The sequence below is a fragment of the Eschrichtius robustus genome, chromosome X (genome assembly GCF_028021215.1).
Source record: "Eschrichtius robustus isolate mEscRob2 chromosome X, mEscRob2.pri, whole genome shotgun sequence".
NCBI lineage: Eukaryota > Metazoa > Chordata > Mammalia > Artiodactyla > Eschrichtiidae > Eschrichtius > Eschrichtius robustus.
Window position 1 is genome coordinate 47,660,764 of NC_090845.1, and position 23,762 is coordinate 47,684,525.

Consider the following 23,762-nt stretch of genomic DNA (forward strand, 5'->3'; position numbering starts at 1 on the left):
CTTATTTCATTTTCCCTACCATTCTGAAAAGAAGGTAATCTTATCACTATATTTTACAGAAAAGAAATGGATGTTTAGAGAAGCTGAGTGAATTATCCAAGGTCATATAACTAGTAAGTAGTGGGCTTTGTGTTCAAACACGGGCATTATGATTCTAAGGCCATACTGGCTTGTAGCATCTATTATCTACAAAAAAATGAATCAGGAGATTTGGCAGGTTTAAATCACAAAATGGGAGAAGAGGGTAAAGTCATAGATTATCTGTAGAGAATGGAAATATTGGTGAATTTTAGAGAGAAAGGATAATACAGTGAAGTTCTTTTATGAGGACATGTTTTCTTCCTGAAATAGGAGATAACCCTGTGGAGACTGTGAGAGAGGAATGAAATAAGGAAAATGAGAAATGGAGAAGATTTAGGATAGACTTTTAGGGTGTGGGGGAAGTGGCTGACTTGTGAATGTAAAATTATTTTCTTAAGAATTCCAATTAAACAAAAGAAGTTTATACTGGAAAACATAATACTCTCTGGCTTTGAGATTCCCCTCTTTCCCCCTCATACATCTAGCATCATTAGGCAGACTAGAGCACAAGCAGAGTTTTAAGTTTCATCCTGGTTTTAGGAATGGTAGTACCAAATGGGCTGGAAGCAGAAGAGGAATATATCAAGGGACTAGGGAACACAGGGTTAAGAACACTGTGTTGGATGCATTATATTGGTTTTCTCACTGTATCTTCCCACTGCATTCATAAATATGCCTCTCTATACTGAAGAGGCAGGAAAGCTTAATTCTCTGTTTCCTAGAGTTTTTACTAGTAGGGTTCCAGATGCATTTTACCTTCTGTCAATCTGATGCCCACTGATCAGATTTATTTTAGAGCAAATTTAAGTGTAGAGAGATGTAGAGTAAAGCAGGCATGATCTGGAGTTGTGAATGTAGCTGGGGAAGTATCTTTCTTGAGCTAACAATTCTGGTAGAATTTCCTGGTTCCAAGAAAGGAATTAAGACACCCTACGCCTAAAGCCAACAGTTGCACTGGAAGCACCCTGATTTACCCACTCAACTGTAGCAGCTCCCCTTGGGGACCAATTCTGCTGAATGACTATAATAATCATTCTGAGAGGCCAGGAATAGACCTGTATCTCCAGGCCCTAGGACAGTATTTATAGGCCCTAACTCCCCAAATTAATCCCTGTACTAATTAACATAGAATGCTTTCTGCTAACAGCAACAAAACATTGACTAGTACAAGTACCGAAAAGATGGGGTTCAAAATCAAGCCATACCATTGTTAACTATTGTCTTCATTTAATATCCTTAAACACTCTGTGCCTCAGTTTCCTTATCTGATAAGTGGAGATGAATCTACATTCACATGTAAACCCTGAGGTACTAGGGGCAAAGTTACATGGCGGGTACAAAGAGCCAAAGAGGCTAGATTTGTAAGATACTTCAGTGGCATCATCATTACTAAACACCAATATGGTAAATTGTGGGACAGCAACTTCCATCATGGATGATACGCCTTATAGAAAAGCCTGTGAGAAAACATAAACAAAAATGCCTAAATTTGAGGCTAAGTGGGAGGAAATGTATCTCCATTCTAAGGCAGTCCCTAATGCCCACAACGTCCACACCACACCCCATCCAATGTTTCCAGTCCTAGGTGAGAATATAATTACAAACCAAAGCTGAAACTATAAACCTGTTGTTTTCAGACTAATTCACACACAGTGAATATGGGAAATATGAAGAACTGTGAAAACTGAGATTATTAGTCACTCAGACTTGTTCATTTTACACCAGTACACAGAACTGCTAAAATAAAATTTAGTGACGCATATAAATAAAATGATAATTATGTGACATGATGGAGATGTTGGCTAACGCTACAGTGGCATTCATATTGAAATACATAAATGTATCAAATCAACACATTGTCCAACTTAAGTTTATACAATGTTATACGTCAATTATATCTCAATAAAAAATTAAAAATAAAATTTGGTGAAGCACACTCAGCTAGAACTGAAATGCCTGATAGCCGAGTGCTGGAGTAGCCTAACCAGAAAGTAGTCTTATTTGAGGGTTAAAGAGTGGAAAGTATCTCCATTCGGTAACCTGATGGCCAACCAATTCCTGTATGTGTCCTGGCAATTCCTGCGTAAAGATTACTGTGATCTCTCGGAGTAACGGGATGAAGTCAAGGGGTTGTCTAATTCCCCTACATTTTATCCAACACTTCTCATGTAGCAGCCTGTATTCAAGTAATCATGGGTACAAATGTTTTACACATCCCAGACTCTGTATGCTTCATGATGTTCTGGCGATCTCTTGTGGAGCTCATTTCACAAGGGCACAGGAGGGCTAGATCTTTTGCCCCAGGTTAGAAATCAGAAAATTGAAGTTTGGAGAAAAGGAGGCTGGTTACCAAAGGGTCTTTGATGTGACCAAGGCCCAAACACTCAGCCCTCAAAATGCACAGCCCTGACTGGAAAAACCATTGAGAGGAAGAAGCCAAGTAAGGCCACTTGGAGATTTACTGATAAATGACTTCCACAGGGGTGCTAGTACAATGATATGGAGGAGATAGATGTGTCAGGGAAAGAGGAAATCTGAGCTATGCAAGGTTCCGGAAAGTAGAGCAATAGCAAATGATGGCACAGATGAACACAGAGAAAACAGTGTGAGTGAGAATTAATGGTAATGTGGGGAAATGAATTTTGTAAGCCAAAAGATGATCAAATCCGCGAGCCTAGTTGAGTCACCTGTCCCCCAAGTAAGGTAGAAAGGTCCAACGAAGGAGAGGGAGTCTTAATTCTTCTGTCTCCAAATGTAGTAATACCTGCATCACAACAAAGACAGCCAAGGGGTAATGCCAGGTTCAAACATCTGGTGGAGGGATGAGCACAGTAATATAATGTTGTAATAAAACAGGAAAGTGTGATGTCAGTACACTTCACTCAGTTCTATGACGTACTTCCAGCCCACACTGACTGAGCGCCGGCTTTGCATTTGCCCCTGTGTGGGCAGATTCAGATTATGAGTCTGCATCACGCAGGGACAAATTGAGTGCCAATAAGAATAATAACTAAAACAGATTTAAGCACATCAACTGTGATTAAATGTCGGGTTCATAGTGGCTCTAGAGGAACAAAGACCTCATGGTCACCGTGATCAAATGGTAGGAAATAGATTCATTATTTGGAAATTGGGTAAGCAGAGGCAAGTAATGAAACAATTATCCTGTGTGTGGCATATGAACTGTAACACTGGTTACCAAATAGTGGATGAGGGAAGTTTCTCATCGGAGAAGAATTCCATCTAATAAATGAAGAAGGGTAGATAGAATGAAAATATATCCATTTTCAACCTCAAATGATGCAAGCGCTCTAGGCAATGAGCACCAATATCTGCTCGCTTTACAAAAAGAGGGACAACCATGCTGTATTCCCCTCCCAATGGACGAATGCAACACTGCCTCTGAGACATTCTTGCCAAATTATGAAGACTGAACCAGAAGAAGGCAAGATCTAAATCCCAATTTGCAGGAAAGGCTGGGGACAGAGGAGTGTGTTAAATGACGCCAGTGAAATGAAATCAGCAAAATTCTGCATGTGGATGACTCTCTAGAGCAAAGGACTCATTTCTCATGAGAAAAAGAGAGAGTAAGAGAGGGTGAATTTTACAGAGAATTAGCAGGCATACTGAAAAAAAAAGCAAGAGGGAAGAGGTATGGGAACATATGTATATGTATAACTGATTCACTTTGTTATAAAGCAGAAACTAACACACCATTGTAAAGCAATTATACTCCAATAAAGATGTTAAAAAAAAAACACAAAAACTGCAGTGCCTGAGTCTAAATGGGATCCAGAGTTGAAGAAAACAAAGTGAAAACATTAGCATTTAAAAGAGAGAAAGGGAAACTTTACCTGTGAGTGTTGAAGATACTAAGTAATTATTCACTCTTGTTTAGGCATGATAATGGCATGTATTGTGTCACTAAAGTAGTCTTTCTAAGGAGTCTTTATCTTGGAGAGCTATATTCTGCAATATACATGGATTAACTGAAAAAATGTTCGGGATTTGCCTGAAGAAAACCTGGAGGGGTGGGTAAATTAATAGGTTTACATGAAATAAAACTGATCAAGAGCTCATGACAGTTGAAGTTGGGTGGGATTTACATGGGAGCTCGTTATAATAGTTAATTTGTCATGTATCAGTTTGACAATATTTATAGCAGAAGGTTTTTTAAAAAAATATCCAAAGCCACAAAACAGACTAATGAAATCACAATTTCTGGATATAGAGCCAGTATGAGAAGTTGTAAAAGTTAACTTCAAATGAGTTTAAGGGAAAGTTTGGAAGCAAAGGTAAAATAAATAGGGCCTTATGTTTTTTGTTTTTTGCTGTTTGTTGTTGTTGTTGTTGTTGTTGTTGTTTGCAGTAAGAAATCTGGAAACACCCATTTGTTCTCTGATTCAGCTGCTCCAGGGCACCATGGCTTCGATCCCCCTGCTCCACTATTTCCTGCAGGTTAAGGTGGTAACCTCATGCAGCCACACAGGCATCTCTGCAAGAGCTCCAGGCATCTCTATTGCATTCCAAGTGCCACCATCCTCCTGTGCCACATCTGTCCTTCTCATTAAAAAAAGGCATATACCACAGAAGCCCCCAACGCATTCCCCGTATGTCTCATTGGGCAGGACTGGATCATAGAGCCACCTTTATCTATAGAAGAGGCTGGAAAAATCATTATCTGACAAAGGGAAACGGTGTAGCCATGATTGGATTGGAGAAATCCCAAATCCTACCTGGGGACTGAACATATTACCTCTTTGACCAAAATCAGTTTTTCCTACCCTAGGGCATTGATAAGAAAGGCTGTTGGGTCAGAAATCAACAAATCCATTGGGAAAGGAGAAGCGGAGCTCCTAGGCCCAAAAACAAGTCAGGGATAAGGATTAAGTATGCACTGAAGGGAATACACTCACAGGATTGAGTCACCTACTCTATCCAAGCACTTTCACACCTGCTATCTTGTTCAATCCCCACAACAATCCTATTAACGAGGTAAGTGGCATTATCTCCATGTTGTGTGCGATGAGGGACCAGAGCCTCCCAGAGGAAGGGCGTGGTGGCTAGCTGAGGTTCTGATTAGTGGCTCCACAGCACATTACTTTGCCCATCTGCCAGGGGTTCTAACAGCCACCTCCGTGGCTCACCAAAATCACTGTGGGAAATATTAAAGGGGCAAAGGAAGGAAGTCCACTGTTTGCTCAGCACTGTGCTAGGCATATTCCAATTCAGGAAGGGGGCCTAGTTTGATTCTGGCTCTACTCTGATGGGAGATGATGCTTGCAGATTTAGGGCTCACATAGCAGCTCACAAATGTTCCTGCCCCACACTATCCATTCTGCACACCAGGCCACATGTGAAAACTGCAAGCACGGGAACTCAGCTATGGGCTGAGAAAGGAGTGCAGGGCCTAACACAGGAAGTGTGAAGCTTGATGATCTGACCATAGGCAGAGGTGCTGCCACACTGATCTCATTGCCAGCAGGTCTGGTCGCCTGTTCACAAGGAATGAGCTTGATGTACATTCGTCCCATGAGCACCTGCAGAGTCTAGCTCAGGTCCTGCCAGAACATCAAGGTTAGTTCCTAGAAAGCCTTTCCTGTGCCTCATACCTCCGTTTCATGCCAGTAGAATATTGCCATTCATGGAGCAAAGAGCTGTTCTTTATTATGTCAACTTTGCTCCCCTGCCATATTTGACCCAATGCAAGAATCTCGTGACCCAATTCTCCTCTGTCCTTAATCTCCATCCCTTAAGACTTGGGTCTCGTGAGTCTTGGAGACTCGTGAGATATAGATCCTGCCAATTGAACCCTCTCTATCCCCTAGTTAAGTAGTTGCATGTGGCTCAACTGCATTTGCAGACCGACATGTTCTCGTTCTGTGAGTCTGCTCAGAAGAACATGGGAAGAGAGTGAGATCCCCATCATTATGGAGAAAACTCAGGATCTAGTCTTTGGAAGTTTTAAAGATATATCATTAAATTTTAATCAGTATTTTCATGTGTCATGAGAACAGCCATTGAGGCATCCTAATACTGCAGAATCACCAGTTGACATGTGACATTGACTCCTTCCTCTGAAAACCTATTATAGACTTACTAAACCTTCCCTAGGAAATCAAGACACTGCAAGACGGAAGTATTTCTGCTCACAGTAGATTCTGTAGGTAAGTAAGAGCAAGGAAGTAGAACAGACAGTGGTGGGGGGGAGTCCCTTCTTTATTAAGTCTGCTATATCTTATTGATAGTTCCATGCTTGTCTATTTAGTTATAAAATCTGTTCTGCAACAAATGAAGCAACGGCGTGAGATAGTGAAGTGAGAAAGGAGAAGTAGTAGAGTGAGCTGGTGCTATTGTTGTCAAACATCTTGGGTGTTTATCAGAAAGGAGTGACCTAAAGGGAGAGAAATGGTGAACAGGTTGTGTCCACAGAGATTGAGCCTTGAAAAATCTGTTGTTGTTGTTTTGTCTTCCCCACCTGAGATGGCTGAGATTCTTTGATGAGGGTTGGACGGCAGTGTACAATTGCTCTGCTCTGATCTTGAAGTAATTCACCCACTGAGAAAAGAAAGTTCACCATTAGAGGTCTGAGAAATCGATAATTTCTTATTTCACTTAATTTAATCCTGAGTAGAGAGTAAATCGTCTCTGATGGAAAACGCTTTTAATTCTCTTCTGTCTGGTAGGATTCAGAACATTCTCACTCACTCATTTGTTGAAACATCACATCTATTACTTGGCAGGCTTGTCAGGAGTAGGGAAAACTCAACATTCTCCCAGAATATCAGAGACGTGGCTGAAAAGGCATCCAGTGAATTATGCACATGCCTACAGTGGGCTATCAAAGGCTGGTTCTAAATTTTTCTTATCAATCCAAAAGAAAATGGAAGCCTTGCTACTTCTATGCTTTAAAGCCAGACACAAAAGGACAAATATTGTAGGACTCTACTTATATGAAAAGTATAGAAGAGGTAAATTCATAGAGAGAGTTGAAAGTAGGTTAGAAGATACCAGGGGCTGGGTGGGAGGGTTTAACGGGAGTTATTGATCAATGTGAACAGAGTTTTTGTGGAAAGGAATGAAATATTATGGAAAGAGTGGTGACAGTTGTGCAATCTTGTGAGTCTAATTAATTCCACTGAATTGTACACTTAAAATGGTTAAAATAGCAAATTTCATGCTATGTATAAATTTACCACAATAAAAATATTTTAAAACCCTTAGGACTTTTTGATCAGGAGCCAGAAGTGTCTGTTGAGGGCCAGATGCAGCCATGTAGAAGCGGTACGTAAGTCTGTCTCTGGGTAATAATTGCAGAGCCCAGGCAGAGTGACCAATACACAGAAAGGGCTCCATAGCTATTAGCTGCCGCTTAAACCATGGTCTGTTCTTGCCCCTTCTGAGGAGAAGTTGTATGCATCTCTGAGGTCTCAGAGGCAAACCCTATGTACCCGTCAGCCTTCTGCTTGCCCTTTCCCTGGCCCTTTCTCTCTCTTTCCCCTCTATTCTGCTGTCTGCTATATTTTGTTATACTCAAATGTTGAATTCTTAACGTCAGTGGATGGTATTTGTTAGCTTTCCAATTTTCAGTGCATCCACTTGGTTGATTTTTAAATTCCAGCTTTCTGATGAGATCTCAATTTTGTCATCATCCATAGTCTTGAACATATTCATCATAATTATTTCTCGGCCCCTGTCTGATAATTCCAATATTGGGAACCTCTGGGTATTTTCTTTTCTCTTCTTCGTCTCTTAACCTGTTTTTTGATATGTCTGGTGGTTGATCTAAATGTCAGAACATTGTTTTAAAAAGAGTCGACTGGCTCTGGGCAATGCTTTTCCCTCCATAGACGTTTCACACTCTCTCTGGCAGGCCGCTAGCATAGGGCAATCCTATCGATCCAGTCAGGGATTGAGCTGACTCCAGGAGGCGTCAGGCATTATCAGGCTTGGATTACCCCTGGTTTTCCCTCCTCCCAGGTTACAGCTCTCCAGCGGTCCCAACTGTCAGCCTGGGGTGTTTACTGGGGACCCTCTATTGGGTGAGTTCTGCACTTAGTGTTTTACTCTACTGTACCATGGGACTGTGGAGAAAACTGTTGAGACCTGTAACAGCTGTCTGCTCATCTTCTTAGTCTCATGTCCTACGCAGTTTAGGTAGGGACAAATGCCTCAAGGAAGAAAACCACCCAAGGTCGGTCTCACTTTTGTCTACCTTTCTTTTCCCTAAGATTCTGACTTCTCCAATATTGCCTGATTTGTAAGTCTGGCTCCATGAATTTTCCCTAGCCCCAGGAATTTTCCTAGAAGCAAATGTCATCTCTGTCTCTTAGTGGGTGTTTTGCCTGTAGAATGATGTGCTCTCACCCAGGGCAGTTTGGGATTCAGCAGATTCCCTGAGGGTAAAAAGCAGCACAAAACTGTTAGGTCTCCCTCAGAGAGGTTCCCTACTCTCCAGGTTCTCCTACCCTGATGTCCTGGACACAGAAGGAGTTCTCTGGTGCCTACAAGCAGAAGTTTTTTTCTTTTGTCCAGATTTACAATTTTTTCTCTGTGAGATAATAGGACTGCAACAAGCTATTTCATCATGGCCATGGCTGGAAGTGGAAATGACCCACGCATGATTGTTAAGCCTTATTATTATTATTTCTTAAAGGTGAATACGCAGATCTGGCTCTAAAATATGCTCCAGAAGAATGTTAATATCAGAATATTTTTCTACCTGATATCCGTATATTCCTGTGGTTTGCAGCACAAGTTTTGGTGGAGCAAAAACCTACAAAATCATCAAGAAAGAAAGTCCAACCCCAACATTTTTCACACAACCAATCTGTGGCTGAAGCATAAAAGCAATAGGCGAACAATTTTGATCATGTGCTAAGTGAGGGAAGTTTATTCTAAGGACTGTGTTTTAAAGAATTTGCAGGGTATGAACTCAGTCAACCAATAATAGAAAATCTAAGGCAAGTGGACTGTTGTTGAGAACTAAATCCTTATAAAACTAGCAAATCAAGTGAAACAGACATAAATAAAATTATACATTATTAAGGAAAACAGAGGGATGGAAAGAGGGAAAGCTGATTTTCTACTTTGATCATTGCTTGTAGGCATTAATAAAGACTGTCTAAAGGAACAGAAGATTATGAACATTGCATATAATTGTATTTATAAAAATACCTCAGGGACTTTGGGTTGTTGGAGAAAATAGTGTAGACTAACTTTTTCTTGTCCCTCCCCTCCAAATTCAAATAATTACCTTGGAAAAATTTCAACAAATAATCGTAAAAAGATTGTAAACGTTGGAAAGAAGACCTAAGGACTTGAAGATTTACGATACACTGTGGTGAATTCCCTGACCTTTCTTTTTATCCCTCAGATGTCCTGAATCGCGTTCTAGAGATGTGCAAGAAAGAAATGCCAGTCTTCAGAGCAAGTAAGTAAGTAAGTAAGTAAGTAAGTAAGTAAATAAATAAATAAATAAATAAATAAATAAATAAATAAAAGAACAACAAATTAAAAAGCAAAGCCTGCTGCCAATGTGCAAACATCCGGAAAAGTGAAAACCCGACAGTGACATGAAGGAGAGATGGATACCCAATAGAAGCACCAAGCTGAACTACCTGCAGCATTTACAAGTGCTAACCCTAGCCTGGCAGGCAGGACCACCTTCTCTCCACCCTCAAATGAAGGAAACAACAGGCACTATTTCCACAAAACAGCACCTATAGCTGATCCTCAGAGGGCTGACCCATCCCATGCTCTTCTCAGGCTGACCGCAGGAGGGTCTCGCCACATGCACAGGTGACTCCACCAGCCCCAATGTCTCCTAGGTGTCCACTCAGTGGCAGAAGGTGACCCAAGACCAGTGTCTTTCTATCCCCTACCCAACAAAGGACTGCCAACTAGACCAGGTGGCTCATGGCATTCCGTCCTGCAGAAGAATATCTAGTCCAGGCATCTGCAGTCCCTTCACCCAATGGCAGAAGGCAACTAGCCCTGGCATTTCCCAGATATCCACCCTGTACCAGAAGGTGAACTAGTTCCAGGGTCTCTCCATACTCCACCCCGTGGCAGAGAGATACCCAGGCCTGCAGCTCCTAGCTCTCCCACCAGTAGCAGCAGGTACCCTGGTGGATGCCTCATTGCATATCATATTCAAATTGCAAAAGAGAAAAGACAAAGGAAAATCCTGAAGGAAGCCAGAAAAAATTAAAAACCTCCTTACCTGTAGAAGAACAAAGAGAAAATTATAGTGGACTTTTTGTCAGTATCAATGCAAGCAAGAAGAGAGCACAGGGGGCATTTTTAATGTGCCAAGAGAAAAATAATGTACCAACCTAGGATCATTATGTATGCAGCAAAAATTATTCTTTAAAAATACAGAGTAAATAAAGACTTTCTCTCTCAGGTAAAGAAAAATCGAGGGAATTAGCACCAGTAGTCCTACCCTGAAAGAGACAGGAACAGATTTATAGGGAAAATTATATACGTCAGAAATTTGGATTTACATGAAGAAAGGAAGCACATCAGGGAAGTAATAAAGGAAGGTAAAATGAAATCTCTTATTTTTCTTATTCTTAATGGATCTAAAAATAACTGTTTAAATAATAAAAGTAATAATGAATCAAGTGATTATAGCATGTGGGTAAGTGACACGAATGACAGTAACATAAAAAGAGATGGAATAGTCTAAGTTACCTGCTCTACATGTGAGGTGGATATGTTGTTTGAAGGTGGTCTTAAATTAGTGAAATATGTATATGTAATCTCTGGGAAACCTCTAACATATTTTAAACAAGTATAACCAATACACCAAGAGGAGAAATGAACTGGTTTAATATAAAACATTCCATTACAACCATAGAAGGCAGGAAAAGAAGACTCTCGTAATGAAAACAGCTACAAACACGGTTGATTTTAATGCAACTAGTTCAATAATCACTTTAAATGTGAATGGCCTATAAACACTGAAGAAAAGTCAGAGTGGAATTTACAAATTCACAAGTAAATACTGTCAGCAAGAACCCATTTTGTATTAAAAGTTTCCGATAGGTTAAAGAGATGGAAAAAAACATATCATTCTAACACTAAGCAAAAGAACTCGGGAGTAGTTATATTAATTTCAGACTGTCAGGAGCATTAAAAATCACATCTACATAACTGTCATAACCACGAGAAGAATAAGGAGACATGACTAATAAATGTGAGTCAGTATCCTGGATGGGATCTTGGAATACCAAAAGAACATTAGAGAAAAGTTGAGAGAATATGAATATAAAGTATAGACTTTGGGTAATGATTACATATCAATATCAGTATATTAATGTGATAATTGTACCATACTAGCATAAAATGATAATACTAGGAGAATCTGGTCATGGGTCATATGGGAACTGTCTTTATGCTGTTTACAGTAATTCTGAAAATCTAAAAACTGTTGTAAAATGAAAGGTTTATTTTTAATAAGCATGTTGCTACCACATTGCAGTAGTTCCAGTTATCTTGGGGGTCTCTAGACAGATATTAAGACATAAGATGTCATTTTCTTAAAAATATGTATTCAAAAACGAATGGCTGAAAACTTCCCAAGTTTAAGGAAAAAAAAAATTGAACAACTGTAAAACTACAGACTCAGGGAAGTGAGTGAACTCTGAATAGGAAAAACCCAAAATATTCCTTGCCAACACACAAGAACTTTGAATTACTGAAGGCTCAAGACAAAGAAAATAATCAAGAAATGAAACACTCAGAAGTGACATGTTATTTATAGAGGAAAACCGATTCTAACGATAGTAGATTGTTTGTCTTAAACCATGAAGGACATAAGGAAGTGGTGTGTCATTTTTTTCAATTTCTGTTTGTTTTGGGGGTTGTATAATGTGATGAATTAATAGACATAAACATAATGAAATGATAACCACAGTCAAGTTAATTAACATATCCATCACCTCACATAATTACCCTTTTCTTTTGTGGTGAGAGCACATAAGATCTACTCTCCTTGCAATGCCACGTACACAGTACACCACTATTATTAACTACAGTCACGATGCTATACATTAGATTACTAGAAATTATTCATCTTATAACTAAGAGATTGTGCCATTGACCAATAATTTTCGAGTTTTTTAGAAAAGAACCCACAACCCTAAGTTTTACATATGGAGATACATTCCTTCAGGAATGGGGGGAAATAAAGACACACTCCAAACAAGGAAAACTACAATAATTAGTCATTTGCAGATGTATCCCGAGAGAAAATGTTTAAGGAAGCTCTCCAAACAAAAAGGAAAGGATAACTGAAGAAAACTTACAGCTTCAGAGAGGAAGGAAGAAAAATGGAGTGGATAAAAAGCGGTGTATATATACCGGCCAGAATGGCCATCATCAAAAAGTCTACAAATAATAAATGCTAGAGAAGGTGTGGAGAAAAGGGAACCCTCCTACACTGTTGGTGGGAATGTAAATTGGTGCAGCCACTATGGAGAATAGTATGGAGGTACCTTAAAACACTAAAAATAGAGTTACGATATGATCCAGCAATCCCAGTCCTAGGCGTCTATCGGGAAAAGAAGAAAACTAAAATTCAAAAAGATACATGCACCCCAATGTTCATAGCAGCACTATTTACAATAGCCAAGACATGGAAGCAACCTAAATGTCCATCAACAGATGAATGGGTAAACAAGATGTGGTATATATGACTGAGTAATATCCTATATATATATACATATATGTATGTGTGTGTGTGTGTGTGTGTGTGTATATACATACATATGTATATATATATACACACACACACACATATATATATATACATATATATATATATATATAGGATATTACTCAGTCATAAAAAAGAATGAAATAATGCCATTTGCGGGAACATGGATGGACCTACAGTTTATCATACTAAGTGAAGTAGGTCAGGTGGAGAAAGACAAATATCATATGATATCACTTATATGTGGAATCTAAAGAAAATGATACAAATGAACTTATTTACAAAACAAAAATAGACTCACAGACATAGGAAACAAACTTATGGTTACCAAAGGGGAAAGGGGTGGCAAGGGATAAATTTGGAGTTTGGCTTTAACAGATACACACTACTATATATATATAAAACAGATAAACCACAAGGACCTACTGTATAGCACAGGGAATTATATTCAATATCTAATATCTTGTAATAACTTATAATGGAAAAGAATCTGAAAAAGAATATACATAAATACACATAACTGAATCACCGCTGTACACCTAAAACTAACACAACATTGCATATCAACTGTACTTCAATAAAAAATATAAAATAAGATAAAGGAGACCTTCAAGATGGCAGAGGACTAAGACGTGGAGACCACCTTCTTCCCCACAAATACATCAGAAATACATCTACATGTGGAACAACTCCTGCAGAACACCTACTGAACGCTGGCAGAAGACCTCAGATTTCCCAAAAGGCAAGAAACTCCCCACGTACCTGGGTAGGGCAAAAGAAAAAAGAAAAACCAGAGACAAAAGAATAAGGACAGGACTTGCACCTCTGGCAGGGAGCTGTGAAGGAGGAAAAGTTTCCACACACTAGGAAGCCCCTTCACTGGCGGAGACGGGGGGTGACGGGGGTGGGAAGCTTCGGATCCACGGAGGAGAGCGCAGCAACAGGGGTGCAGAGGGCAAAGCGCAGAGATTCCCGCACAGAGGATCGGTGCCGAGCAGCACTCACCAGCCTGAGAGGCTTGTCTGCTCACCCGCCTGGGGCGGGCAGGGGGTGGGAGCTGAGGCTCCGGCTTCTTCGGAGGTCAGACCCCAGGGAGAGGACTGGGGTTGGCTGCGTGAACACAGCATGAAGGGGGCTAGTGCGCCACAGCTAGCCAGAGGGAGTCCGGGAAAAAGTCTGGAACTGCATAAGAGGCAAGAGACCACTGTTTCGGGGTGTGCGAGGAGAGGTGATTCAGAGCACCACCTAAAGGAGCTGCAGAGACGGGCGCAAGCCGCAGCTATCAGCGCGGGGCCCCAGAGACGGGCATAAGACGCTAGGGCTGCTGCTGCAGCAAACAAGAAACCTGTGTGCAAGAACAGGTCACTATCCACACCTCCCCTCCCAGGAGCCTGTGCAGCACGCAACTGCCAGGGTCCCGTGATCCAGGGACAACTTCCCCGGGAGAACACACGGTGCACCCCAATCTGTTGCCACGTCATGCTGGCCTCTGCTGCCGCAGTTTCGCCCCACATTCCGTACCCCTCCCTCCCCCCGGCCTGAGTGAGCCAGAGCCCCCTAATCAGCTGCTACTTTATCCCCGTTCTGTCGGAGCAAAGAACAGACTCCCTCAGCCGACCTGCATGCAGAGGTGGGTCCAAATCCAAAGCTGAACCCCGGGAGATGTGCGAACAAAGAAGAGAAAGGGAAATCTCTACCAACAGCCTCAGGAGCAGCCGATTAAATCTCCACACTCAACTTGATGTACCCTACATCTCTGGAATACCTGAATAGACAACGAATCATCCCCACATTGAGGGGGTGGACTTTGGGAGCAAATGTAGACATGGGATTTGCTTTCTGGATCAAATTTGTTTCCGGTTTTCTGTTTATCTTAGTTTAGAATTTAGAGTTTATTATCATTGGTAAATTTGTTTATTGATTTGGTTGCTCTCTCCCTTTTTAATTTTTTTATATATAGATATATATATAATTTTTGTTCCCCTTTTTCTCCTTTCATGAGTGTGTATGTGCATGCTTCTGTGTGTGATTTTGTCTGTACGGCTTTGCTTTTACCATTTGTCCTGGGGTTTAGTCTGTCCTTTTTTTTTAACTTTAATTTTTTAATAATTGTTATTTTTACTTTAAAATCTATTTTATTTTCTTTCTTACGTCTTTCTTTCTTTCTTTCTTTCCTTCTTTTTCTCCCTTTTCTCGGAGCCGTGTGGCTGACAGGATCTTGGTGCTCTGCCCGGGTGTCAGGCCTGTGTCTCTGAGGTGGGAGAGCCGAGTTCAGGAAATTGGTCCAGCAGAGACCTCCCAGCTCCACGTAATATCAAAAGGTGAAAGTTCTCGCAGAGATCTCCATCTCTACACTAAGAACCAGCTCCACTCAATGACCAGAAACCTACAGTGCTGGACACCCTATGCCAAACAACTAGCAAGGCAGGAACACAAGCCCACCCATTAGCAGAGAGGCTGCCTAAAATCATAATAAGGTCACAGACACCACAAAACACACCACCGGATGTGGTCCTGCCCATCAGAAAGAAAACATCCAGCCTCATCCAACAGAACACAGGCACCAGTCGCCTCCAATAGGAAGCCGACACAACCCACTGACCCAACCTTACCAACTGGGGGCAGACATCAAAAACAACGGGAACTACGAACGTGCAGCTTGTGAAAAGGAGACCCCAGACACAGTAAGTTAAAAAACAATGAGAAGACAGAGAAACCCAAAGCAGATGAAGGAGTAAGGTAAAAACCCACCAGACGTAACAAATGAAGAGGAAATAGGCAGTCTACCTGAAAAAGAATTCAGAGGAATGATCGTAAACATGATGCAAAATCTTGGAAATAGAATGAAGAAAATACAAGAAACGTTTAACAAGACCTAAAAGAACTAAACAGCAAACAAACAACGATGAACAACACAATAAGTGAAATTAAAAGTTCTCTAGAAGGAATCAGTAGGAGAATAACTGAGGCAGAAGAACGGGTAAGTGACCTGGAAGATAAAATATTGGAAATAACTACCGCAGAGCAGAATAAAGAAAAAAGAAGGAAAAGAATTGAGGACACTCTCAGCGACTTCTGGGAAAACATTAAATGCACCAACATTTGAATTACAAGGGTCCCAGAAGAAGAAGAGAAAAAGAAATGGACTGAGAAAATATTTGAAGAGATTATAGTTGAAAACTTCCCTAATATGGGAAATGAAATAGTCAATCAGGTCCAGGAAGCACAGAGAGTCCCATAAAGGATAAATCCAAGGAGAAACACGACAAAACACATATTAATCAAACTATCAAAAATTGAATACAAAGAAAAAATATCCAAAACAGCAAGGGAAAAGCCACAAATGACATACAAGGGTATCCACAGAGGTTTAACAGCTGATCTTGCAGCAGAAACTCTACAAGCCAGAAGGGACTGGCAGGACGTACTTAAAGTGATGAAAGGGGAAAACCGACAGCCAAGATTACTCTACCAAGCAAGGATCTCATTCAGACTCGATGGAGAAATTAGTACCTTTACAGAGAAGCAAAAGCTAAGAGAGTTCAGCACCACCAAACCAGCTTTACAACAAATGCTAAAGGAACTTCTCTAGGCAGGAAACACAAGAGAAGGAAAAGACCTACAATAACAAACACAAAACAATTAAGAAAATGGTAATAGGCACATACATATCGAAAACTGACTTAAATATAAATGGATTAAATGCTCCAAACAAAAGACATACAGCCTGAATGGATACAAAAACAAGACCCGTATATATGCTGTCTACAAGAGACCCACTTCAGACCTAGGGACACATACAGACTGAAAGTGAGGGGATGGAAAAAGATATTGCATCCAAATGGAAATCAAAAGCAAGCTGGAGCTGTAACTCTCATATCAGACAAAAGAGACTTTAAAATAAAGGCTATTTCAAGAGACAAAGAAGGACACTACCTAATGATCAAGGAATCAACCTAAGAAGAAGATATAACAATTGTAAATATTTACGCACCCAACATAGGAGCACCTCAATACATAAGGCAAATGCTAACAGCCATCAAAGGGGAAAACGACAGTAACACCATCATAGTAGCGGACTTTAACACCCCACTTTCACTAATGGACAGATCATCCAAAATGAAAATAAATAAGGACACACAAGCTTTAAATGACACATTAAACAAGATGGACTTAATTGATATTTATAGGACATTGCATCCAAAAACAACAGAATACACTTTCTTCTCAAGCACTCATGGAACATTCTCCAGGATAGATCATACCTTGGTTCACAAATCAAGCCTTGGTAAATTTCAGAAAAATTGATATCGTATCAAGTATCTTTTCCGACCACAACGCTATGAGACTAGATATCAATTACAGGAGAAAATCTGTAAAAAATACAAATACATGGAGGCTAAACAATACACTACTAAATAACCAAGACATCACTGAAGAAATCAAAGAGGAAATCAAAAAATACCTAGAAAAAAAGTGACAATGAAAATACGACGACCCAAAACCAATGGGATGCAGAAAAAGCAGTTCTAACAGGGAAGTTTATAGCAAGACAATCCTACCTCAGCAAACAAGAAACATCTCAAATAAACAACCTAACCTTACACCTAAAGCAATTAGAGAAAGAAAACAAAAAAACCCCAAAGTTACCAGAAAGGAAGATATCATAAAGGTCAGATCAGAAATATATGAAAAAGATAGGATGGAAACAAGAACAAAGATCAAAAATACTAAAAGGTGGTTCTTTGAGGAGATAAACAAAATTGATAAACCATTAGCCAGACTCACCTAGAAAAAAAGGGAGAAGACTCAAAATCAATAGAATTAGAAATGAAAAAGGAGAAGTAACAACTGACACAGCAGAAATACAAAGGATCATGAGAGATTACTACAAGTAACTATATGCCAATAAAATGGACAACCTGGAAGAAATGGACCAAATCATAGAAAAGCACAACATTCCGAGACAGAACCAGAAAGAAATAAAAAATATAAACAGACCAATCACAAGCACTGAAATTGAGACTGTGATTAAAAATCTTCCAACAAACAAAAGCCCAGGACCAGATGGCTTCACAGGCGAATTCTATCAAACATTTAGAGAAGAGCTAACACCTATCCTTCTCAAACTCTTCCAAAACAGAGCACAGGGAGAAACACTCCCCAACTCATTCTACGAGGTCACCGTCACCCTGATACCAAAACCAGACAAAGATGTCACAAAGAAAGAACACTACAGGCCAAGATCACTGATGAACATAGATGCAAAAATCCTCAGCAAAATACTAGCAAACATAATCCAACAACCCATTAAAAGGAGCATACATCATGATCAAGTGGGATCATGGAATGCCAGGAATGCAAGGTTATCCCAGGAATGCAAGGTTTCTTCAATATACACAAATTAATCAATGTGATACACCATATTAACAAATTGAAGGAGAAAATCCATATGGTCATCTCAGATAGATGGAGAAAAAGCTTCTGAGAAAAATCAACACCCATTTATGATAAAAAAAAAAAAACCCTCCAGAAAGTAGGCATAGAGGGAACTAACCTCAACATAATAAAGGCTATATATGACAAACCCACAGCCAACATCGTTCTCACTGGTGAAAAACTGAAACCATTTCCTCTAAGATCAGGAACAAGACAAGGTTGTCCACTCTCACCACTATTATTCAACATAGTTTTGGAAGTTTTAGCCACAGCAATCAGAGAAGAAAAAGAAATAAAAGGACTCCAACTGAGAAAAGAAGAAGTAAAGCTGTCACTGTTTGCAGATGACATGATACTATACATAGAGAATCCTAAAGATGGTACCAGAAAACTATTAGAGCTAATCAATGAATTTGGTAAAGTTGCAGGATACAAAATTAATGCACAGTAATCTCTTGCATTCCTATACACTAATGATGAAAAATCTGAAAGAGAAATTAAGGAAACACTCCCATTTACCATTGCAACAAAAAGAATGAAATATCTAGGAATAAACCTACCTAACGAGACAAAAGACCTGTATGCAGAAAATTATAAGACACTGATGAAAGAAATTAAAGACTGTACAAACAGATGGAGAGATATGCCATGTTCTTGGGTTGGAAGAATCAACATTGTGAAAATGACTATACTACCCAAAGCAATCTATAGATTCAATGCAACCGCTATCAAACTATCAATAGCATTTTTTGCAGAACTAGAACAAAAAATCTTAAAATTTGTATGGAGACACAAAAGACCCTGAATAGCCAAAGCAGTCTTGAGGGAAACAAACGGAGCTGGAGGAACCAGACTCCCTGACTTCAGCCTATACTACAAAGCCACAGTAATCAAGACAATATGGTACTCGCACAAAAACAGAAATATAGATCAATGGAACAGGATACAATGCCCAGAGATAAACCCACGCACCGATGGTCAACTAATCTATGACAAAGGAGGCAAGGATATACAGTGGAGAAAAGACTGTCTCTTCAATAAGTGGTGCTGGGAAAACTGGACAGCTACATGTAAAAGAATGAAATTAGAACACTCCTTAACACCATACACAAAAATAAACTGAAAATGGATTAAAGACCTAAATGTAAGGCCAGACACTATAAAACTCTTAGAGGAAAACATAGGCAGAACACTCTATGACATAAATCACAGCAAGATCCTTTTTGACCCACCTCCTAGAGAAGTGGAAGTAAAAACAAAAATAAACAAATGGGACCTAATGAAACTTAAAAGCTTTTGCACAGCAAAGGAAACCTTAAACAACACAAACAGACAACCCTCGGCATGGGAGAAAAGATTCGCAAATGAAGCAACTGACAAAGGGTTAATCTCCAAAATGTACAAGCAGCTCATGCAGCTCAATATCAAAACAGCAAACCACCCAATCCAAAAATGGGCAAAAGACCTAAATAGACATTTCTCCAAACGAGATATGCAGATTGCCAACAAACACACAAAGGTTGCTCAACGTCACTAATCGTTAGAGAAATGCAAATCAGAACTCCAATGAGGTATCACCTCACACCGGTCAGAATGGCCATCATCAAAAAACCTACAAACAATAAATGCTGGAGACGGTGTGGAGAAAAGGGAACCCTCTTGCAGTGTTGGTGGGAATGTAAATTGATAGAGCCACTATGGAGAACAGTATGGAGGTTCCTTAAAAAACTACAAATAGAACTACCATACCACCCAGCAATCCCATTACTGGGCATATAACCTGAGAAAACCAGAATTCAAAGAGTCATGTACCAAAATGTTCATTGCAGCTCTATTTACAATAGCCAGGACATGGAAGCAACCTAAGTGTCCATCATCGGATGAATGGATAAAGAAGATGTGGCACATATATACAATGGAATATAACTCAGCCATAAAACGTAACGAAATTGAGTTATTTGTAGTGAGGTGGATGGACCGAGAGTCCCCTCATACAGAGTGAAGTAAGTCAGAAAGAGAAAAACAAATTCCATATGCTAACACATATATATGGAATCTAAAAATGAAAAAAAAAAGGTCCTCAAATACCTAGGGGCAGGACAGGAATAAAGACGCAGACGTAGAGAATGGACTTGAGGACACGGCGAGGGGGAACGGTTAGCTGGCGCGAAGTGATAGAGTGGCATGGACATATATACACTACCAAATGTAAAATAGATAGCTAGTGGGAAGCAGCCGCATAGCACAGGGAGATCAGCTCGGTGCTTTGTGACCACCTAGATGGGTGGGATAGGGAGTGTGGGAGGGAGACCCAAGAGGGAGGAGATACGGGGATATATGTATATATATAGCTGATTCACTTTGTTATAAAGCAGACACTAACACACCACTGTAAAGCAATTATACTCTAATAAGGATTTAAAAATAAAATAAAATAGAACAAAGAACAGCACTGATTTGGAAAAAAAGAAGTGTATATAAAATAAACTATCCTTTTAATCAGGAGCTTCTTAAATTATGATTGATGGTTGAAGCAAAAAGTATAACATCTGTTTTGATGCTTAATGCATGTTAACGAAATACTTGAGACAATTAAAATTTCATAGTTAGGAGGTAAATGGACTTAAATGCAATTAACGATTCTAACTTCATGCAAAATCATAAAACATCAATACCTGTAGATGGTTACATATGTACATTATAATACTTAGAGAAACCATACAATGTGAAATATACAAAGCATTCAAAATAGAACCCTAAAACATATGCAAGTAACCCACAGGAATGCAAAAACAAAGCATGAGAATGAGAATCAGAGGGAACAACAAAAATCAAGAACTGAAAGACTAGACTGAAGTCCTACCATAGGAATATTTACTTTAAATGTAAATTCTCTAAGTACACCAGTTAGAGACAGAGATGGACAGAACTGATGAAAGAAAGTGACCCAAATATATTCAGTCTACAGGAAAGATTTCAAACACAACTACACAGGTAGATTCAAAGTAGGTAGATGGAAAAAATACATATCATGCTAATATTAATTACTTTAAAAACAGGAGTGTCTGTATCAGCATCAGAGAACGTGTACTTCAGGTCAATAAAACTACTAGGCACAGGTGGCATGTTACATAAAGGTAAAAGGATCAATCCAGCAAGAAATCTTAGCAATTCTAAATGTGTGTGCAGCCAGAACCAAACCTTGAAATACATGAAGCAAAAACTGACAGAGCTGAAAGGAATGATAGATAAATCCAAAATTATTGTTGGGAACCTCAATACTCTACTGTCAGGAACTGATAACAGTATTTTCTCATCGGAGTGCAAAGTAATATCTATGGCATATGTAATCCAAATGGAAAGTCTTTTAAAATAGGTCAGATTATACCATTCACAGGTATTGATATGACAGATACATTTAAATCTAAGTCTTCCACAAAGTATTATGTAATGCGTTCTGTTACCTCCAAGCAAAAATTTAAAAGCTAGCCATATCTTCAATGGAAGCTGCATCCTGGAATGAATATGGTATAGAGTGAGCCATAGCCAACACGTAAGGGAGAATTATTTTGGGTTTGTTTGTTAACATGGTATAGCCTAGCCTAGGCAGGCTGATTTTCCAGACAATTGCAAATATCAATAATATAAAAGAAAGGAAGGAACGAAGGAAGCAATGAAGGAGGGAAGAAAGAATGGAATAAAGGAGGGAAGGGAGGAAGGAAGAAAGAAAAAGAAAGAAGGAAGGAAAGAGAGAGAAATTAAATTTAAATCACAATTTTAAATTGGGACAGAATGAATTAAGATTAGAATGCAATATACCAGACAAAGAAGGGAATATTTTATTGCAGAAGAATACAATTTCCTAGGAAGTTATAACACTTATGATTATGACAGACACAAATTAGCAGTATGAGACTTGCAATGGCCTCTCTCAGGGCATGACAGATCAAGTGCACACGATAAGAACATAGAAGAACTAAATAAATAACAAATGAGATAGGTCTAAGAGATGCATATGATACTCAGCACCTGCACCAAGATAACAGACTTCAAATTCTGATAAATTGAAGTAGGTCGTAAGGGCCAGTGTGCCTGCCGAGAGTAACTAAAAAGCTCAGGGAATATATAAAGAAAAGCATTTAAATCACCTTAGTTCTAAGAGGACGCTGAGGAATTACTGTATGCAATTACTGGGTGTCTTAGGAGAAGACAGGATGAGCAGAACAAGCCTACGACTGAAAACAGCTTCTATCCAGAATTGCCTACATGAAAGTAAACAGCTATAAAACTCAATTGTGCTTTAAAGCTCAGAGCTCACCAAAAGTGGTGATGTTGGTAGACCACCCCCTCACTTTTAGCTGAGGCCCCAACGGCTTACACCCTCTGAGTCAAGATGACCGAATCATAAGTAAATCAGCTCCCATTTCACTTTGCATCATCTAGCCGGGTGCAAATGATAACACACATTCAGCTAGGTGGCAAAGAGATGCTACAGACCAAACTTGGGAAGACAGCTCACTTAGGTGAAAACGTATATCCTTAAATGTGTATATTAGAGAAGAGGAAAGAAGACACAGGGCTGACCAACAGATACAGGAAATGTTACTCAACATCGCTAATCATCAGGGAAATACAAATAAAAACCACAGTGAGATATCATCTCACACCTGTCAGAATGGCTATTATCAAAGAGACAAGAAATAACAAGTGTGGGCAAGGATGTAGAGAAAAGGAAGTCCTTGTGCACTGTTGGTGGGAATGTAAATTGGTGCAGCCACTATGGAGAACAGTATGGTGGTTCCTCAAAAAACTAAAAATAGAACCACCCTATGATCCAGCAATCTGACTCCTGGGTATTTATCTGAAGAAAATGAAAACACTAACTCAAAAAGATATCTGCACCCCCACGTATACTGCAGCGTTATTTGCAGAAGCCAAGATATACAAGCAGCCTAAGTGTCCATAGACAGATGGGTGAATAAAGAAGATGTGGTGTGTATGTAGAACAGTGGATATTATTCAATGATAAAGAAGAAGGAAATCTGCCATCCGTGACAACATGGATGGATGTTGAAGGCCTTATTCTAAGTGAAATAAGTCAGACAGAGAAAGACAAATACCACATCATCTCACTTATATGTGGATTTGAAAACAAACACCACACACACACAAAAACAAACAAACAAAAAGCCAAACTGATACAGAGAAGAGTTCGCTGGTTGCCAGAGAGGTCAAAAGGTACAAACTTCCAATTGTAAAATAAATGTCATGTATGGTGACTGTAGTTAATAACACTGTATTGCATACAGTAGTCCCCCCTTATCCTTGGTTTCGTTCTCTGCAGTTTCAGTTACTTGCTTTGAACTGCAGTCTAGAAATTTTAAATGGAAAATTCCAGAAATAAACAAGTCTTAAGTTTTAAATTGCATACCATTTGGAGTAGTGTGGTGAAATCTCCTGCTGTCCTGCACTGTCCCGCCTGAAAATGAATCATCCCTTTGTCCAGTGTGTCCCTCCC